General features: G+C 46.5%; 1 pseudogene; it reads right to left on the bottom strand.

The window, feature by feature from the left end:
• Window positions 1–1,198: 1,198 nt before the first annotated feature.
• LOC118581940 lies at window positions 1,199–17,362 on the bottom strand (annotated as a pseudogene).
• Window positions 17,363–19,718: the final 2,356 nt, after the last annotated feature.

Here is a 19,718-nt window from a genome sequence, read left to right as displayed (position 1 = left end):
CAGTAAAAGGGCATCTACAACCAGCGTGTGTAATCTGAGTGTTATTAGCCTGCTTGCTATGCAAGTCTGTATGATGCCACACACAGAAGGGGGTGGGGGCACACGTTCTAAGAACCACAAATATGGGCTGGAGAGATAATTCAATTGGTAAAGCAAATTCCCCAGAGTCCGTGCGAAAAATCCAGGCACGGTGCTCCCCCAATTAGAAATTGAGAGTGTACTTCAGTCCTGTATGACGTTTCTGCTGCTTTCTGACTCTGACTCCATGCTCTCAACTGCTGCAGCTATTCTTGGCCAGCAAGACTCATGTTCTGTGAGTCCAGCATTTACATTGTTAGGACTCTGTGTCCAGTAACAATAAGCCCAGGAGGGTGGGGAAGCCCCACCCACCAGGCCTAAATTTATAGCCTGATGCTCTGCAAATAGTCACAATGAGGACCTGGATGAGTGCGTTATTGACAGAAGCCGCAGTAATTACTGGTTTGCATTTCTCTGGAATGTTTTCCCTGGAGTGTCCTTAGCACATTTTCCTTTTGCATCGGCTGTCAGGAAGCTCAGTTATGACTGTGAAGACTTCTCAGCAAGTCTATAAAGAACATGCACATACTGTTTCATCCCTCCCCATCCTTTTGTGTCTTCATTGGCTTGATTTCATGCTCACTCTCATGTATGTTCCATACATCCTCACGAGACTCTTTAACTTGTTACATGCTGTAGCATCTTGGCTTAAGAACGTACCTCCATTGGTAGAGCAGCTTGCCTGGTGTGCACGAAGCCCTGAATTCCATCTCCTGAGTCACATAGCTTGGATGTGGAGGTGCATGTGCACACCTGGAATCCCAGCACTGAGGAGGCGGAGGCAGGAGGATCAAATGATGTCCTTAAACTGCATAGTAAGATCAAGGCCAGCTTAGGCGACATGAGACCCTGTCTCAAACAAGCAAACAAATTCCTGTCCTGAACTTCTGACCAGCAATGTCACATGCTTTTGTCACAATAAACCACTCTAAGTGTTTTGTTTTGTTTTTTTCCTCTGAGACAGGGTTTCTCTGTTTAGCTTTGTGCCTTTCCTGGATCTTGCGCTGTAGATCAGGGTTAGGTTAGGCTCTGCCTCCCAAGTGCTGGGATTAAAGGCATGTGCCTTCACCGCCTGGTGCTTTTTTTTTTTTTTTTCTTTTAATGACAGTAAGATCCAAGGTTAGTTTTTGTAGCCACTAGCCCTTCTGCCTCTGGCACATTCGAACTTCTGGCCCTTGGAGTGAACATAGGGTTTGGTATTGCTGTGTGGAGTTCCTGGGGCCTTGCCAAAATGCCGGTACACCTCTCGGCCCTTCTGAGGTCCAGACAGGAGCATAGTGCCTGCCTCAGCCCTTGGAAGACTCCAGGGCCAACTGGTCGAAGGTGAGGATCTTACCCCCAGCCTTGAGGATGCGACTTTGGGCGAGGCTGCGGTGCACACTTCTTCAGTTTGGGCACTTCGAGAATCCACACATCATCTGTGACTGTCCCTACAACCACAGCTGTCTTGTTCTCTTGGCCAGGAAGCTTCATCTTTCCCATCATCTGGGATAGGGACAGAGGTGGCCAGTTAATGCAACTCATAAATAATCTTTCTAGCACAACCTGATTGAAGGTCGAGTTGGTTCGTCTGGCCAGAAACCTGCACAGCTTGACTAGCAGCTGCAGGGAGATGTCTTGGCTCTCGGACTCCTTGTGCTGAGCCTTTTGGTCCTCGTTATGTTGAATGTCAACACCCAGGATGGCACCTCCTGCTCGGCCAGGTCCAGAAAGCAGTCTAAGTGGTTTTTGATGCTCAGAACTTTTACAGGACTAGGCACTGGGGGCGGGTTGAGGGGGAGGTGCATCATCTTCTAGCTAGGTGGTCAGGTTATGGTGGAGATGGCATCCTGGAACCAACACAGATAAAAGACAACATAGAGCTGCAGACCCTCCCAGAACATCTTCTCCTGGCTTTGACTGTGATGCACAATTGTCACAGAAAGTTGTTGCCTCCCAGGTCCACCTGCACAGCCCCACATGGTAAAGGACACTGCATGAGATGCTCACAACGCCCAGGAGGCATGAATGTAAGAGAATTCAGGCGCTCTGTTTTTTACTGGGAGGAAAGGCAGGGAAATGCAGGAAGAGACGCTTCCACGGGGCAGGCAGGCAGGGGAGGGAGGACTCCTCCCAGCGTGTTTGCCCTGCTCTGTGTATTCAGCCAGCAGACCAGGACAAGGAAGCAAAGGGCCAGGGCCAGGCTCTGCACTTGTCTGGTACGGGGCAGCAACAGCTGGAGACGCAGGACCCTGAGCAGAAACAACTGCTACAAACAGCAGGGACCCAAGATACTCCCACCAGCGGCAGCTCCTCAGGTAACCACCTCCAGCCTTGAAGCTTTGCTGGGGTGTCCATTGCTTGTGGTGGGGGTGAGATGAGATAGAGGCTGGGGACCCAAGGGTTGAATCTGCTCCCTGCTCCTATCTCCCACTCATTTGCTCTGTGGTCTTGGTTTGTGAGAGCTTTGGTTTTATGGCCTGTGAAATGGACTTAGAGACTGTGCTTCCTAAAAGCTTCAGTAGCCATGTGGCCTGTTTCAGTATGGAGCAACATAAGTCACTCAGGTCTGTGTGGACCCTGCAGGGTCATCGAAGATTGGGGACCAGTGTCAAGGCAAGAATCTCACAGCCAAGCAGACTTCAAATCTGAGGCTAGGAACATTCTCTAAGGACCTGTGAAGACAGGCAAAAGGGACTTGTTAAATGTTGTCTGGGAATCTGGCTCTACCTATGATCATGGTGACATTCGTAGTGATATCCAGTGAGGCAGATGCTGAATTCAAATCCCTGGGAATTTATATCACCCTCTGAACCACTCTCCTGCCTGCCTGGAAGAGCCATGATGTTCAGAGGGTGGTCTCAACCCAACCATAGACTAGCCAGGTACCCTGGGAGCAAGTTCCTTCAATCTTGTGGGACTCAGTTTCCTCATCTATAAAATGGGCATCACCACACCTCTCAACTCAGGACAAATACACACAAATGCCCATACACTGAGCTAACGTCAGCCACTGGTCTACTCTTGGTGTCAGCATCAGGTCCAATTCCCAGTGGAGAGAAGAAGACTGTGGAGAGAGGTGGGAACGGGTCTGAAGCCAAGGAGGTGGATCCAAGTGGCAGCCAGAAGGAGGGAAACTGCATTACAAAGGACATCAGAAGATGTCACTCAGCCGCCAAGAGCAGCTAAAGCCAGGGGCAGTGGTGCTCAGGAGGGAGGCAGAGGCAGGAGGATCACCACAAGTTTTGGACCAGCCTGATCTACATGGCTAGTTCTAGACCAACCAGTAGAATATAGTGAAAGCATCTTATAAGTAAGTAAGTAAGTAAGTAAACAAATAAATAAATAAGTAAATAAGTAAATAAATAAATAAGGGCTGGAGATGTGGCTCAGCAGTTCAGAGTACTTGTTGCTCTTGCAGAGAACCTGGGTTCCGTTGGCAGTACTCATCTGACACCTCACAATCATCTCTATGATATGACACCCTCTTCTGGCCTCTGTGAGCACACACACACACACACACACACACACACAGACACACAGACACACACACACACACACACACACACACACACACACACATACATACATGCACATACAGGCCAACACTCATGCCCAAAAAAGTCCAAATAGATCAATTACACTTGAAGACAAAATTCACAAAGTGAAAATTTATGTGAAGGCATCCTTGACTCACAGAAATCTCAACTCAGTAAAAATATGATCTGTGACAGCATTAATGATTTCTTCAAAATTGTGCTAAAGGTGTTAGGGATGTAGCTCAGTGGTAGGAAACTTGTCTAGCAAACACGAGGCCCTGTGTTCCATCCTTAACACTACAGAAAAAACAAACAGGAAGAAGGCTCATACCTGTGGCCTAACACTTGGGAGGCTGAGGCAGGCAGAGTGCAGTGAGCTGAGTCACATAGTGTATTCCAGCCCGCACTGTAGCCTGAGACTCTTTCTCAGAAAGGAAAAGAAAATTGTTAACCCTGGTTCTTCCTGATGCCACCTCACTGGCTTACCCTGGTTCCAACCCCGCTGTGATCTAAGCAGGCCGCCCTCGGCCCTAGGGCGCGTATTTGCTTCCCTAACCAGAGGAGGTGTGTATACTGCAGTGGCTGCAATGGAGTGGAGTGGAAGGAAGAACCACGCTCTGAACCACAGAAAATTCTTTTTTACTTTATTTTTATGAAAGAATTTGAAACCTCCAGAAGCATATCTGGTTTGGTTTGAGTGTTTTGACAGTCTCATGAAGCCCAGGCTGGTTCCAAACTCAGAATCCTCCAGCCATTGAGTTTACAGGCATGCACCACGGAGCCAGGCTTCCTGGTTGTGTGTTCTCTTTAAGGAGGAGGGTGTGTATTCTAGGAAGCAGTGGGTGTGCCAAGGCCGATCCTGGCAGGATTGTGTCTAGAGAGATGTACAGGGGAGAGGGACAGACAGCTCTTAAGAGGGCCACCTCCCTCCCTCTCACTCCGCTCCTGCTGGTGTCCTGCACAGTGCCTGGCAGGGGCTTCTATACTTCAACCCAACCCTGTGCAGTCAAGTGGCTGAACTCTGCTGAGTTCTCACAGACCTGGGTTCGAAACCCGTCTATGCCTCTCTGTAGCTTTCTTCTTCCTTCTCCATTTACCCAACAAGCAGGAAGTGAGGTCCAGAAGAATGCAGGAAGAACAGACCAAGGGCCACCTTCTTGGTGATCACATGCTTATGCGGAGGGACTGCAGAACCAAGCCTTGGTCTTTTCTACAGAACAGGGAATGAGAGTTTTCGGAAGGAGAACACACACCTGGAATGGGGGGCCAGGCTGTGTGAGGCGAGCAGACACCTGCAGTAAACTGCAGGGAGGTACTCCCCTCTTCACCCACGTTGTGGCCGCCTGGGCTCTAAGAAGGACATCTGCATGCATGGGCACCCACAGAAGCTAGTGCTAGCCCTGCGCAGTACACCAAATGCTTCCCATGGCACCATCCCATTCTTCATTTAAGGACGTTCAGTTTAGTCCTGAGAACAAGAAGAATCAAATCTGGGCCTGGTGTACAGGCCTGTTCTCTCAGCTGCTCTGGGATATTTAATGCAGCGGGGTTGTCTGTCTGGGTTACAGAATAATCCCAAGGGTAACCTAGGCAATCTAGTGAGATTCTCTCTCTAAAAATAAACTAGGAGCTAGGATGTAGCTCAGTGGTAGAGAGCTTGGCTAACATGCTTGAGGCCTTGGGTTCAAATTCCCAGTAATGAGAGGAGAGAGAGATGGGGAGGGGAGAGAGAGAGAGAGAGAGAGAGAGAGAGAGCCAGTAAGCTGCTGACCTTCTAGAACCAGTCACTCCATATGCAAAGCAACGGTGTGTCACAGAAGTGGTACTAGTGTCACCAAACGTTCCTAGACACCCAGCAACAATGCAGGGCTGGGGGGAGGAGCTCAGAGAGGGAGGATTTCCATACAGCCCCCATACAGGAAGCAACCTGCACCACTTTGCATGGTCCCCTAAGGGTGGCCACCGAACCCCAGCACTGTGGCAGGCACCTGAGAAGGTATATCTAGATGGTGGGGCTGAACACAGTGGGTCTACTCTCATGATTCACCAGCAATACTGACCTTGCTTTGGGGGCTGGGAGAGAGCCTGGCATTTGCTGCCCAATGTGCCAGCCTGGCCATGTTGGTAGCACTCGGTGGAGTGGCGGTGGCTTGGGGTTGTCTGCGTTCCACTGCACTGATCAAAGGTGATTTCTTGTTTGCTGGGTGACTAATTCTGTCACCATTCCACCCTCCCAGGCCCTCTCCTTGCACCCGAGAGTCATTTAGCTGCCCGCTGGGAGGAAGTTCTCAGAAATATTCTTTTGCTATGGCAGACTTGAATGGTGTGTACATTTATCCCCATCCCAGGAGCAGGGATCACTGCTAACCCACAGCTGAAATGAGGGGGAAAGCCCTGGCTGTCAAATGAGAGGTGTTCCTTAGCAGCACTCAGAGTGGCCGTTCGCATGAATCAGAACCCACAGCGGCTGAGCTCAAGGCATCATGACGAGAAATAGATATTCATGACAATTAGCATGCACCAAAAATGTCTGTGACATGGGTAATAACTGACATTTTTTTATTTATGTACCTGAGTCCTGTGGAAGTCAAGTCCTGCATTGAGCCTTTATGATCGTGTGTGTTTGTGTGTGTGTGTGTGTGTGTGTGTGTGTGTGTGTGTGTGTGTGTAGACCAGAGGCCAATCTCAAGGGTCACTTTTTAGATCCTCTGCATCTTATTTTGTTTTCCTGTATACCATGTGTGCCTGGTGCCCACAGAGGCTAGAAAAGGGTGTCTTATCCCTTGGGACTGGAATTACAGACAGCTGTGAGCCACCATGTGGGTGCTAGGAATTGAACCAAGGTCCTCTGGGAGAGTTTTTTGAGACAGGGTCTCTCACTGGTCTTGAGCTCACAAAGCTGGCTAGACAGGCTGATTGGTGAGCACAGGTATATGGCTTTCTCTCCTTCCTCAGTGCTGGGATATATGTCCAGGTATATGCCTTTCTCTCCATCCTCAGTGCTGGGATATATGTCCAGGCATATGCCTTTCTCTCCATTCTCAGTGCTGGGATATATGTCCAGGTATATGCCTTTCTCTCCTTCCTCAGTGCTGGGATATATGTCCAGGTATAAGCCTTTCTCTCCACACTCAGTGCTGGGATATATGTCCAGGTATATGCCTTTCTCTCCATCCTCAGTGCTGGGATATATGTCCAGGTATATGCCTTTCTCTCCATTCTCAGTGCTGGGATATATGTCCAGGTATAAGCCTTTCTCTCCACACTCAGTGCTGGGATATATGTCCAGGTATATGCCTTTCTCTCCATCCTCAGTGCTGGGATATATGTCCAGGTATATGCCTTTCTCTCCATTCTCAGTGCTGGGATTAGGGGTGCATACCACTGCAGCTGGCTACTTGTGGAAACACTGGAGGTTGATCTCAGGCCTCATGCCTGTGTGGCGAGCATTTTACCTCCAGAGCTAGCTATCCCCCAAACCCTTTAGTCTGCTCAGGCTGCAAAAACAAAAATACCCCAGACAAGAGTAAGGAGCCTTAATGAGAGATACTTATCTTTTCACGGGTCACATGGTTGGGAGCCAAACAGATTCCTCGGTGGAGTCTCATCACTAGGCAACTCTGAGGGACACTGACCCAAACTAGCAAGGACAGTAACAAAGGTGATCAGGTTTGCAGCTACCTTTTGGGTGGCACCATCATGTGCCAGGCCCTGTGTGTAGCACCTTGAATATATTCACTTAATTCTCACAGTTATTGCTTGCGATGGAGCCTAATGTCCTTAATTAATTCCATTTTAAATTTGCATAAATGTATTGGTTTCAGTATGACATCATCAAACAATTGGGTTTTTTGTTGTTAATTCTCCTGCCTTCTCTTCTCCCCGCCCCCCAGTCCTGTTACCCCTCAAATGCTTCTACTCCAGTAGTTCCCTGTCTACTTCTATGCTATAGGCAAGAACTTCCTGAACTAGGCTCCAGGAGCACAGGAAACAGCCCCAGGAATGACCAAATAAGACTACATGAAGTTTAAAAGTCACTACTAACCAAGGCAGCCATCATCAGAGCACACAGACAGCCTGTACGGAATAGAACAAAAAACCTTTACCAGCTCTACCCAGACAGATGGTTAAGATCCACAATATATAAAAATCTGCACCAGGTGGTGGTGGCTCACACCTTTAATCCCAGCACTCAGGAGGCAGACACAGGCAGATCTCTATGAGTTTGAGGCCAGCCTGGGCTACAGAGTGAGTTCCAGGAAAGGCTCTAAGGCTACACAGTGAAACCCTGTCTTGAAAAAAAAAAAAATGCATAAATTAAACACCAAAAAAAAAAAAAAGACTCACACATAAAAATACTGACAATCTATAAATGAGCTAGTAAGACAAATAGAATGTTTTCAAGAGAAGAAATATGAATATGCATTTTAAAAAGTGTTTAGAGATGGAGAAGTTACTCAGCAGTTAAGAGAACCTGCTGCTTCTTATAGAAGACCTGGGTTTGGTTCCCAGTTCCCACATGGCAACTCACAACTGTCTATAACTTCAGTCCCAGGGGATTCAACAACCTCTTCTGCTCTCCTTGGACACCAGGCATACACAGGATGCACATGTGAACAAAACACTCACACACATAGAAAAGAGAGGAAGAAAAGAAAGCATTTCATAGCCTGAGCCATCCAGGCATATCCCAATTAAAAGCATTTCATTATTCTCAACATGTGGATGAGGATACTGGGGCTCAGGGAGGCTTAGGAACTGGTCCAGAGTCAAGATTTTCAGTGTGTGGTGAGCAGGAGCAGAGTGTAAACTCTAGAACCCACTTCGCAATCCCATGTTCCGCTGCATTCACCTAGAGCTATCTGCAGCTTCAGTGTGACCTCTCCGGACCCGCCAGGCACACCTGTCATTCTTGCTTTGTTAGTCACATCATTTTTGGGCCCTGGAAGCCTTGCCACCCTCCTGCCAACTGTTAGTAGATGTTTGTTTCCAACCATCGAAATGATGTCTTCAACCTACGGTTCCTTTGACTCCAGCCCCTAAGGCTCAAGGAATTTGTTTCTGATATGCTTATATCTGCCAGTAGGTGGCAGTAAACCTTTTGCTTTGGTTTGATTTCAATGCTGCCATTTAAAACAGTTGATGGACAGGTTAGAACAGCTTTAGATGGGGACATTGATTGCTGGAGAAAGCAGTGTTGTCTGATTCCAGGTGATCTCAGCAAAACACAGGTCCTGCATTTCCCACTGTTGACTCCCCGTGGTCCTGAAGTTGCAGAAGACTATTCAGAGGATGCAATGAAAGGGTCAGGGAACCTCGGCTCTATGAGATGAAAAAGGCATGTCACATGACTGTGGGTATCACACATCTCCCAGCCCAAGATATTTCATGACCTTAAATGTGTATTGAAAGTAGTTGCCAAAGGGCTGGGGAGATGGCTCAGTAGGCCAGGGGTTGCACACAGCATGAGGACTTGAGTTCAGATTCCCGCACCCAAGCCAAAAGCCCTGTTGGAGAGCACATGCCTACCATCTTGGTACTGGGCAGTAGCCACAGGAAGACTGTTGGCCGGTCCAGCTGGTCTGGGAAGTTCCAAGTTCAGTGAAAGACTCTGTCTCAAAAATAAAGTGAAGACAATTGAGAAAGTTACCCAGATGTGGACCTCTGACCTACACACATGCACACACACAAACAGGTATACATTCACGAGCCCCAAAAAGCAGCCACTAAACAAGATCTAACTTGGATTGAACAATCAGAGCTTGTAAGTTTTCAGACCCCATTGTTGAGATGTCAAAGATCAGTGTTGACACTTGTAAAAAGCTAAATTTGGAGTGTGGGTGGAGCCATTACCTGTGTCCTGTGTATAAATGTATTCTTGTGTGTGCATATGTATATTTATGTATGACCTTTCCCAAGACATTCAGTCTACATGCCTCAGTTTCCTCATCTGCACATTCAGGACAATACTCTCCAGGTCCTGCTGATATGTTACAAGGAGTCAGTGAGTGTTCCTCGGAGCAAAGCTCCTAGACAGTGTCTCCACCAGGAAAGCCTCCAGCAATGCTGCTCTTGCTAGCCTTTCCTCATGACTGTGCTTGTCTCAGCTCTAACCTGCCCTGTCAGCGATGACAATGCTCTGGAGACTCTAGCTTCCTCTCTTGGCTCTTCCAAGGCACCTGGATTCGATTCCCAGCACCCACATGGTGGCTCATTGTAACTGAAAGTTTTCCTGTGCCCACCCATCTCCTACGTCCTTACAGTCCCGCAGCTGCTCAGACCCAAATGACCACACATTTATATTACTTAAAACTGCTCAGCCATTAGCTCAGGCCTACCACTGACTAGCTCTTACATTTAAACTCAGCCCATTTCTGTTCATCTATGTGGTGCCATGTGTTCTGTGACTTTACCTGTGTGCCATAACATGCTGTCCCATGGATGGTGGGCTGGCGTCTCCTGACTCAGCCTTCCTCTTCCCAGAATTCTCCTTGTCTGTTTATCCCGCCTATACTTCCTGCCTGGCTACTGGCCAATCAGCTTTTTATTTATCCACCAAACAGAGCAACACATTCACAGCATACCGAACATCCCACAGCAGCTCACAACTCTGTGACTCCCATTCCAGAGGATCCTAAGCCCTCTTCTGTCCCCAGAGGGCACTGCATGCACATGGCACACAGACACTGTGCAGGCAAAACATCCATACACATAAAATAAAAATTAGTACATCTTTTTCATATATATGTTAATGATACCCAAGAAATTGGGGGTTTTTTTTCTCCAAGAATTTCATTGTGGAGAAAAGGGCTGAAGCCTGGTTTCAGATATCAGCCAGCTCAGGGAACCTGTCTCTATCTTAGCTTCACACGCAGGTGCTAAAACTTAGGTTTGTGTTTTGATTTCTTTCTCCTTTTTCTCTATTGCAGTAACAATGGGCAACCAAATGAGTGTCCCACTAAGAACGGAAGTCCAGGAGAAGGAACCGGAAGCAAACTCTTACAAGGTAACATACGCTTAATCACTGGCACACTGACACCAGAAAGTAGAGTCTAGAGGGCTCTGCTCTGCCTACGAGGGCTCACGGAAGAAATGGAGTTTGGGGGCCACTGCTCTCACTGTTGGTCACTAGTAGCTGAAGTCTTAAAGTCTACCAAGGAGCTGGTGAAAAATGCAGGTTCTATTTGTATGTATATTGGGGGCGGGGATGCTCAGTACACCCAAATTCTGATCCAGCACCCACAGAAAAGGTTGGGTATGGCAGCACACAGACACAAGTATCCTGATGTGACCACTGACCTCCACATGCACACACATGGGCATATTATGAGTACACCTCCATCACAAAATGCAGACCCTGAGACTCCATGTAAGACGAGCAATTGGAAGAAATGGTGATCTATGCAGCCTGTGTCTTCAACGACTTCCACGGGTGATGGCCAGGGAGCTGATTTAGTAGCTAGCTACTCCAGGTTGGTTTCCAAATGCAGACTTGTTTTTCAGTGTTCCCGCTGGGGACACCAGACAGTATCTAGAGATATTTTAGATAGTCAACTAAGAAAGGGGACGTTTCTGACATCTAGTGCATAGAGGCCACAATTGCCACCCACTGTCCTACAGTTCACAGGACAAACACACACACACACACACACACACACACACACACACACACACACACACACACACAGCCAAGAATTCCCTAGCCCAAATACCCATAGTGCTGAGGTTGGCAACCCTGGGGGTATTTCAGTGGTTCAAGACTGATCTCTGGGAACCATCTGAAATTACAGTGTCTGACTTTCTCCATAGAATAGTTTAACCTGAAATTATGTGGAAATCAGAGTGGACGGCAGTGCTTTCAAAGATCGTTGATAAAGGTGCATACAGCACTGGTGGAGAGTTAACAGTTAGGGCTCTCTCCTAAAAGTGCCTGGCAAGCGCTGAGGCCAAGGGGCTAGGGAGTTAGATCTGTGGGTAACGTGTTTGCAAGGCAAACACAAGGACTTGAGTTCCATTCCTTAAGCCCACATTAGAAAGAAAGGAAGGAAGGAAGGAAGGAAGGAAGGAAGGAAGGAAGGAAGGAAGGAAGGAAGGAAGGAAGGAAGGAAAAGCCAGAGTTGTATATAGCAATTCTGAAGAGGTGGAAACAGGCAGATCCCTGGGACTTGTACATTACTTGGTGAGCTCCAAGCCACCATCTCAAAACAGGAGGATGTGATTAGAGGAACATCCTCTGAAGTTGTCCTATCCACAAGCATGCACATACATACACACATAAACACACACACAGGGAACTTCCTATATTTGACAGGTGTGTTCACTAAAGGCATGGCTAATGGTTGCATCTGTGTGGCCAAACGGGTGAATTTAGCCTGGCAGGCCACTGAATCGCCATGATAAGACTCTTGCTTGGTTCCTAGTTAGTGCACCTTTGTGCCTCGGCATCCCATGTGTGTTGTGGGACTTGCCTTCCTGTGTGAGGCTGGTGACAGGGAGCATAAACCCAGGAGTGTTCTTATGATGACAGGAATCCGGCCAGAGTGAGTCATGTTGCTACTCCAAGGCTGGATGGAGAGCTGGCAGTTTCTACAAACACAGCTTTTAAGAATGATGTTGGAAAATGCTCCTGCAGCCTTGAGGCTCTCCCATGAGTGTTCCCCCAAGACCTGACCACCAAAACCATCTGTTCTGTTGCAGGTGATATCAGACAATGGGTGTGTTCAGAATGGGAGCCCAGTGATGGTGTCCACTCACGTGGTTCAGCACTATGATGAAGGTCAGTGCTGTGGGTGAAGACTGCTCTGCCAGAGTGTGATGTCATCTCTGTTCCTATTTACAGTGAACAGAACAGGGGTGGACCACAAATTTTCCTTGAAAGCTCATATATTTATTCCCCAGGGTGGCAGAAACCCTGGGCCCATGCTGGTGCTAACACGTGGGAAGCTGCCTGCCCTATGCTGGTAGAGCCAGAACCTAGTGGTCATCAGTTTGTTCTCCTCTGAGTTCTGGAGAGGACCTAATTCAGGCCATTCTGACTCAATGATGGCTTGTTTCTCCCTGGCTTCACAGCATCTCTAAATACACATGGCAGGCTGAGCATGGCTTTATAGCAGATAAGAACAAGCAATAGGGTGGGAATCCCAAAGGTCTGGCTTTGGAGGTCAACATACCTGACTTAGACCCCTACTTGGCAGCCCATTGGCTATGGTACATGGCACAGCAAGGTGTGACTCTATTGCAGTTAGTGGCCATGTCATGACTGATCCAGCCTCACCTCCCTGCTGCATGCAGGGGTTCCTTCCCTGTGTGATTTTGAAGAACTGGAAGAAATGAAACCTCAGACATCCCAGAGATCATAGAGTTGCAAGAGATGAAACTACAGCCCTTCCACATACTTCCAGGCTGACCTAATCAATAATCATTATAGGAAGATGAGTTATTCTTGGGCTAGAGAGATGGTTAAGTGGTTAAGACACCTGCTATTCTTCCATAGGATATGGGTTCCGTGTCTAGCATTCACATGGTGATTCATAACCATCTATAATGCTAGTTCTAAGAATCTGATGCCTTCTTCTGGCCTCCATGGGCTCCTGTATGTCTGTAGTATACATACCCACACAGGCACACACATTTTTTTGTTGTTGTTGTTGTTGTTGTTTTTGTTTTTTTGAGACAGGGTTTCTCTGTGTAGTGTTGGTGCCTGTCCTGGATCTCACTCTGTAGCCCAGGCTGGCCTCGAACTCATAGAGATCCACCTGCCTCTGCCTCCTGAGTGCTGGGATTAAAGGTATGTGCTACCACCACCCGGCCAGCACACACACATTAAAGAAAATAAAAGGTATTGTACTTTTCACTTCCTAAATTGTTGGCTACAGAAATGCCACAGCCCCACTGATTTTCAACAGTCCTTCTCATCTGGTAAGGCAGGAGGGAGTTGGCCCCCCACTTTACCTTTCCACTAAGCAGGAAGGAAGAGATGGCACTAAACCCAGAGATCCCAGGAAGAAATGTCAAAAGGGCTTTTAGCCTTGGTGGAAGATAATTGTTCTCTGGGTTTTCTTTTGTTTTCTTTTGTTTTTGCAAAAGCCACTGCACACATCCCCTCTGGGACTGTAAGGCAAGGATTCCCATAAAGCCACACTGTCTGAGCAGAGATAACGCTGCTGCTGTTTAATTAACATTTTGTTCCTTAATCACAAAAATGTGCTTTAAAAAGACACATCTGTTCTCCAGGGAGGCGCCTGAGTCACCTTCACACTGAAACAGACTTGAAGTTTGAGGCAGAAGCCAAAGGAGGCAGGGAGTGAGCACTGAGGACAGTGAAGGAGTTGGGTGGGTGGGGAGGATGCTCTGGACTCACAGGACCCCATAGTCCATGTTGTCATATTGTAGAGACATTGACTCATATGCGTATGCGGCTTGTGTCTGGGTTCATGGGGAAAGAGTAAGGGCTTTTATCCCCTCACCTAGGACCAGTTTTGGGAACTTTGAGGTCCACAGCATCCTCATTGAGAGTGAATGCATTGGGATGCAGTGTATATCTGCAAGGTGTGTAATTATGGAGCCACAGCGCATTGCAAGTGAGAGCCAGTGATGTGCAAATCAGTGTTCATCCTCTCCCAGATGGAGTCACTCTGGAACCTGTGAGTGACCAAAAGAAGGCTTTTTGAGTGGGTGAGACAGAGAGGTGGTCCTGATCTATTTGTGGAGGTCTAATGTCATCCAAAGGGTCATAAAGAAAGAAGCAAGGGGGACAGAACCGGAAAAGAGGTGACATTGGGAGCAGATGTTAAAGGGGGGAGGGAAGAGGGAAGGAAGGAGAGAGACACAGAGAGAGAAGGAGAGAGAGAGGCTGAAAGATGGGTGCTGATAGACTTGACTGTGGACCATATGCTAAGTAGCACACAGCCTCAGAACAGGTGTGGGCGTTTCTAGAAGCTGACCCACTTTTAACATGTGACCTTCTGAGCTATAAGATGCCTGTGTTGTATTAAGGACAAACTCTGTAGTCATTTGGTGCACAATGCATGCAAGCATTGTAGTCTAACTAACTTGACTTGGGGGGTGGTGTCAGCTCTGCCGCTTACGAGCATATAATTGGAACTGTCCAAGATTCACCTGGAAGATGGGAGTATGCCATTCTCTCTGGCCATGACGAGCGTGTAAGGATGGCAGCTGTGAAGGATGAACTGGAGGAAGTGGAGGAGGAAGGGCCAACTACAGGCAAAATAGGCTGCAGTGCCATCCTGTGTCACTGGCTATCCCGATGAGTCAATCTTTTTAAAAAACTTTATTTAATTTTATTTTATGTGCATTGGTATGAGGGTGTCAGATCCCCTAGAAATGGAGTTAGAGACCATTGTGAGCTGCCATGTGGGTGCTGGGAATTGAACCCAGGTCCTCTGGAAGGGCAGCCAGTGCTCTTTAGCCACTGAGCCATCCTCCAGCCCAGATGAATCAATCTTACCTGACCAGATTCTCCCTCTTGGGCATTTATTACTAAAACTTCTCAGCTCTTTGGGGAAAATAAAAGTGCACCATTTCTCTCTTTCCTTGATTCTGTTCTAGTGAATTTATCTTCTTTAAAAGAAAAAAGTGTCTACCCTCACAGCTGACGGATAGCAGAACCTGACATGTGACTGATCTACCAGAGCATATCATTTCTCAGGAGCTGATACCTGCCTCTGTCACACACAGATAAGACATTTCTTAGAATTAATATCTTCCTTTTCATCCCTCGTTAATTGTTCTAAAAGAAGGAACTGCCTAATTTTGCATCTTTAAAATACATGTGTGTATCTATGTGCATGCACATATATGGAATCAGTTTAGTGAAGGGAAAATTTCCTACTCAAGTGAAAAAGGTTTCGGCTGATAAGACAATGAGTGAGAATTTGCCTGTTTTGATCTTGAGGAATTCTCCCAGACAATGCCCCAAATCATAGCTGCCTGACAGCAGAAGAAATTATGGGGCCTGGGCAGAAGCTAATACGTGTATTCTCCAAGCAGCTGCTGTTTCCAACTGCTCGGTTGGCATTGCTTGTGGTGGTTTTATTATTGTTGCTCATTCTGACCTTGAAGTCATAATCCCCCATGTTGTCCTACAGTAGCTGGGGTGACAGGTCTCAACACAGTGCCAGGCTGTTACTATACTTTTTAAAACGCTTGTATGAGTTGAATAAAAGTCTAATAGGGGATTGGGGCTCAGTCAGTAAAGTACTGGGGTCCTGAGTTTTGATTCCCAGAATCCAAGTTTATTTATTTTATTTTTTTGGTTTTTCAAAACAAGGTTTCTCTGTGTAGCTTTGAGCCTTTCCTGGATCTTGCTCTGTAGACCAGGCTGGCCTCAAACTCACAAAGATCCACCTGCCTCTGCCTCCTGAGTGCTGGGATTAAAAGCGTGCACCACCACCACCTGGCCCAAGTTCATTTTTATTTTTTGTTTATTTGTTTATTTTTTAAGGCTGGCCTGGTGTCATATGCTTATAATCCCAGTACTGAGGAGGTGGAGAGACATAGATCCCTGGGACTCACTGGCCAGCTAGTCTGGCCTGCTTGACAAGGGAGAGCCTGTCTCAAAACTGCAAGATAGGTAATGTCAGAGAAATGATCCCCAAGGCTGTCCTGTAGTTTGCATGCACGTGCACACCTGTAGTTGTGCACCACCTTGCATACACCTGGATATACACAAGCATACACATACACATAAGATTAATCAATTAATTTAAACTTTAGAAGCCCCTGAAAGCAAAGGGCTCTTTGCCATCTATTATAACATGCAATGTACTCAAGGTCTAGACCAGCACAGTTTTCTCCAGCCTTCTGGGAGATTCTGATGCCATGGAATGTAAGGATGGCTAAGGGTCAGTTTGAGGCTGTGTGAGGTATGGAAGTTGCAAAGAGCTAGAAATGCCTGTCTCCACAGCTCTATGTGTGGCTCCTGGTAGGAAGCCAGTAAGAGATTTGAGGTACTCCAGCCATAGCCTGAAGTTGGAGTTTTCTACTAGACTCCCCTAACGCAAGACACCTGCAATAGTGTTCTAACCAAACACTCTGCACAGCAGACCCCAGGGTTGGCCAACCTCTGTTATTATGTCTGCCTCACTACTTCATACTTCTCAAAAGGTAGCTTTTGAAAAATTCATAACCATCATCCTAATCATGACCATTATCATCACTATGGTCATCAACCAGCATCACCATTACTAGCAGCTGTCAGCATCATCATCAACCATCATTATCATAATCATCACCATCTTTACCAGACAACATCACCACCATTATCACCGTCATCACAATAGTCATCGCCATTATCAAATATTTCTTTCATCTGCTTTGAATCCTGTATCTCTTCCCAATTTCCCTCTTTTTCTTTCATTTTCTCTTTCTTATATTACTTGTACATTTACTTTGTTTTTACTTTTTCTTCTTTTCATGTGTATGCAACATACATGTTTGCATGTACGTTGGTATGTGTGCGCGTGTGCATGCACATGGAGGCTCAGGGTTGATGTCAGTAATCATCCTCCATTTCCCTTGCACATTATTCTTCACAGCAGGCTCTCAGTCCAGCCCTGACCTCACCAGTATGGCTGGTGTTGTTAACCAGCTTGCTCTGGAACCGCCTAGTCTCTACCATCCAAGGCTGGGATTGAATGACAGGCAGGCCGCCCTGCTCACGCAGCCTTTATGTGGGTTCTTGGGGTCCGCATCAAGCCCTCTTGCTTGCAGTTGAGCACTTTGAATTCTGAGCCCTCTCGGTACATTTTAGTAGTATAAGGCAAGTGCATCTAGTTTACAGACACAGTAAACATTTTGAACAATGTGCGGAGCAAGATCAAGGTTGTGAGGGAAGATAATGTCTCCAATATAATTTCATGGATTCTTGGACCCCATCTCAAATACCCTCCTTCAAAGTGTCTGGATATTTCCAAGTCACAGACTGTTTTCAGAGTTCACCTAGGTTGTAGCGTGCATCTGTATTGCCTCCTTCTCCTTGAAAGCAAACACCATTCCATTGCACCAAGACCACATTTTCTTGGCTCACTCCTAAGTGAACAGACATTTTGGTTGCGGCTGTTTAAACTCCAATGCTTATAAATAACATGTCCCTGAGCATTTGTGAGCTCATTTTTTATTAGATCTGTATTTTGGTTCTCTTGGCCATGTCTATCTCGGAACAGAACTGTGGGTCATATGCTGGCTCAATGTCCACCTCTCTGAAAACTTCCTTAACTGTTTTCTAAAGCAACTGCCCATTTCGCATCCCCACCAGTGATGCAGGGAGGTTTCAGTTATTCAGCGTCGTCACCAACACTGGCTACTGTCTACCTTTTTTGTTACAGCCATCCCAGTGGGTGTGGAGTAGAGCTGTGCTGTGATCATGACTGCATTCCCACAGTGACAATAAAACTAAGCATCTTCCCATGTGCCCAATGACCATTTGCATATCTATATTTGGAACGTGATGCCATCCTAACCTGACACCTTTTCTGCCTCCTGCCCCCCTGGGTCCCTTGCCTATTACCATCTCTTCTATAATTTACACAGAATCCCAAACTAGCAATAGTTAGCCTTTGGCAGTCTCCTGTGTATGGAGAGCTTGATTTCTTATTCCACCTCCATCTCCAGAGCCCACCCTAATAGCTGTACACACAAGGAAAGCAAGGTGCCACTTTCTTTGGCAAGCTACTGAACATTTTAAATTTTAAACATTTTAAAACCTGCTTACCATAGTACCTGATCAGCTTCTCTCAATGGTGAGAGGGACATTCCCAGATCACATGCTGCTCTGAATCTCCAGATGGTTTTTGGAAAACAATCTTTTACCATCTTTTTTTTTTAATTGCTTATTCATTGAATTGGGGGCAGCAACTCCACATTTGCTCTCCAGTCTACAGAAGAAAGAAAAACCGCTGGTTTAGGATGGTTAAACATAGACGTTGACCCTGGAATTGTTTGCAGGAGAGATGAAAGAAACAATATGGAATCTACCAGAATGTTCATGGATTAGGCAATGGTCATGATTAGAATGATGGCTTACATATCTTTTGCAGTATCTATATTAAGAAATATTATACAATGTCCAGAAAAGAGAGAGAAGGCAGATTTGAATATTTTGGCTATGAGGGACAACATTTTTATATAAAAATCAAAAATATTTCTAATATGGAACTGGAGAGATAACTCAGTTGTAAAGTGTTTGCCTTGCAAGCAAGAGGACCCAGGTTTGATAACCAAAAGTCTTTATTTAAAAAAAAAATGGGTATGGCAGTATATTACTTTAATCCTAGCACTCAAGAGACAGAGGCAGGTATATATCTCTGTGAGTTCAAGGCCAGCCTGGTCTACACAGCCAGTTCCAGGCTAGCCAGGGCTAAACAGTGAGACCCTGCCTTAAAGAACAAACTCAAACATGGTGGAGACAGAAACAGCAGGTCCCTAGGGTTCACTGCCCAGCCAACCTTACTTAGAAAATTCAGGCCAGTTAGAGACTCTGTCAAAACAAAAAACAACAACAACAACCCAAAACAACAAAAAAGAAGGTGGATGTCACTTGGGTAGCAGTACCTGAAACTGTCTTCTGACCTTCCTACCCATTCACAGTGGCAAACGCAACCACCATATACAAACACGCAGAATTCCTAAGGAGCCCCATCAGGTGCAGATGTTGGTTGCAAAAGGGTGGGAGGCAGAGAAGAGGGAAAAAGACTAAGAGAGTCGTCAATTTTGGTAGTACAGACATGTCAGATGCATATTATCACCTGAGTTAAGAAGAAAAAAACAAAACCCCATAAGACCAGTTCAAACATCTGCTCTGTTTGCTCCTGTTGGAACAGCTGGCTTTGCATTTGAAGTAGCCCTGCATATTCTACATTTTTGCAAAGCATATGAACAGTAGGAAGATGGTGAGGAAAGACAAGAGTGGAAAGGGTCACACCATTGCCTCAGTTTTGCCCTTGGGAACTGATCATCAGTCACTCTTGAAAATGTGCTCTGGGCAGCACAGGGTTAATAGTGCATTCAGATCCATGACATCACTCAATGTCCAGGCAAATCAAGCTGATAATCAAGACACCATTCCCAGTCCAAAAGCCCCCTCTGTTATTTGTGCTAGGATTT

This window comes from Onychomys torridus, chromosome 4 (genome assembly GCF_903995425.1).
Source record: "Onychomys torridus chromosome 4, mOncTor1.1, whole genome shotgun sequence".
NCBI classification, from domain to species: Eukaryota; Metazoa; Chordata; class Mammalia; order Rodentia; family Cricetidae; genus Onychomys; species Onychomys torridus.
This window is presented reverse-complemented; position numbering and strand designations above follow the sequence as displayed.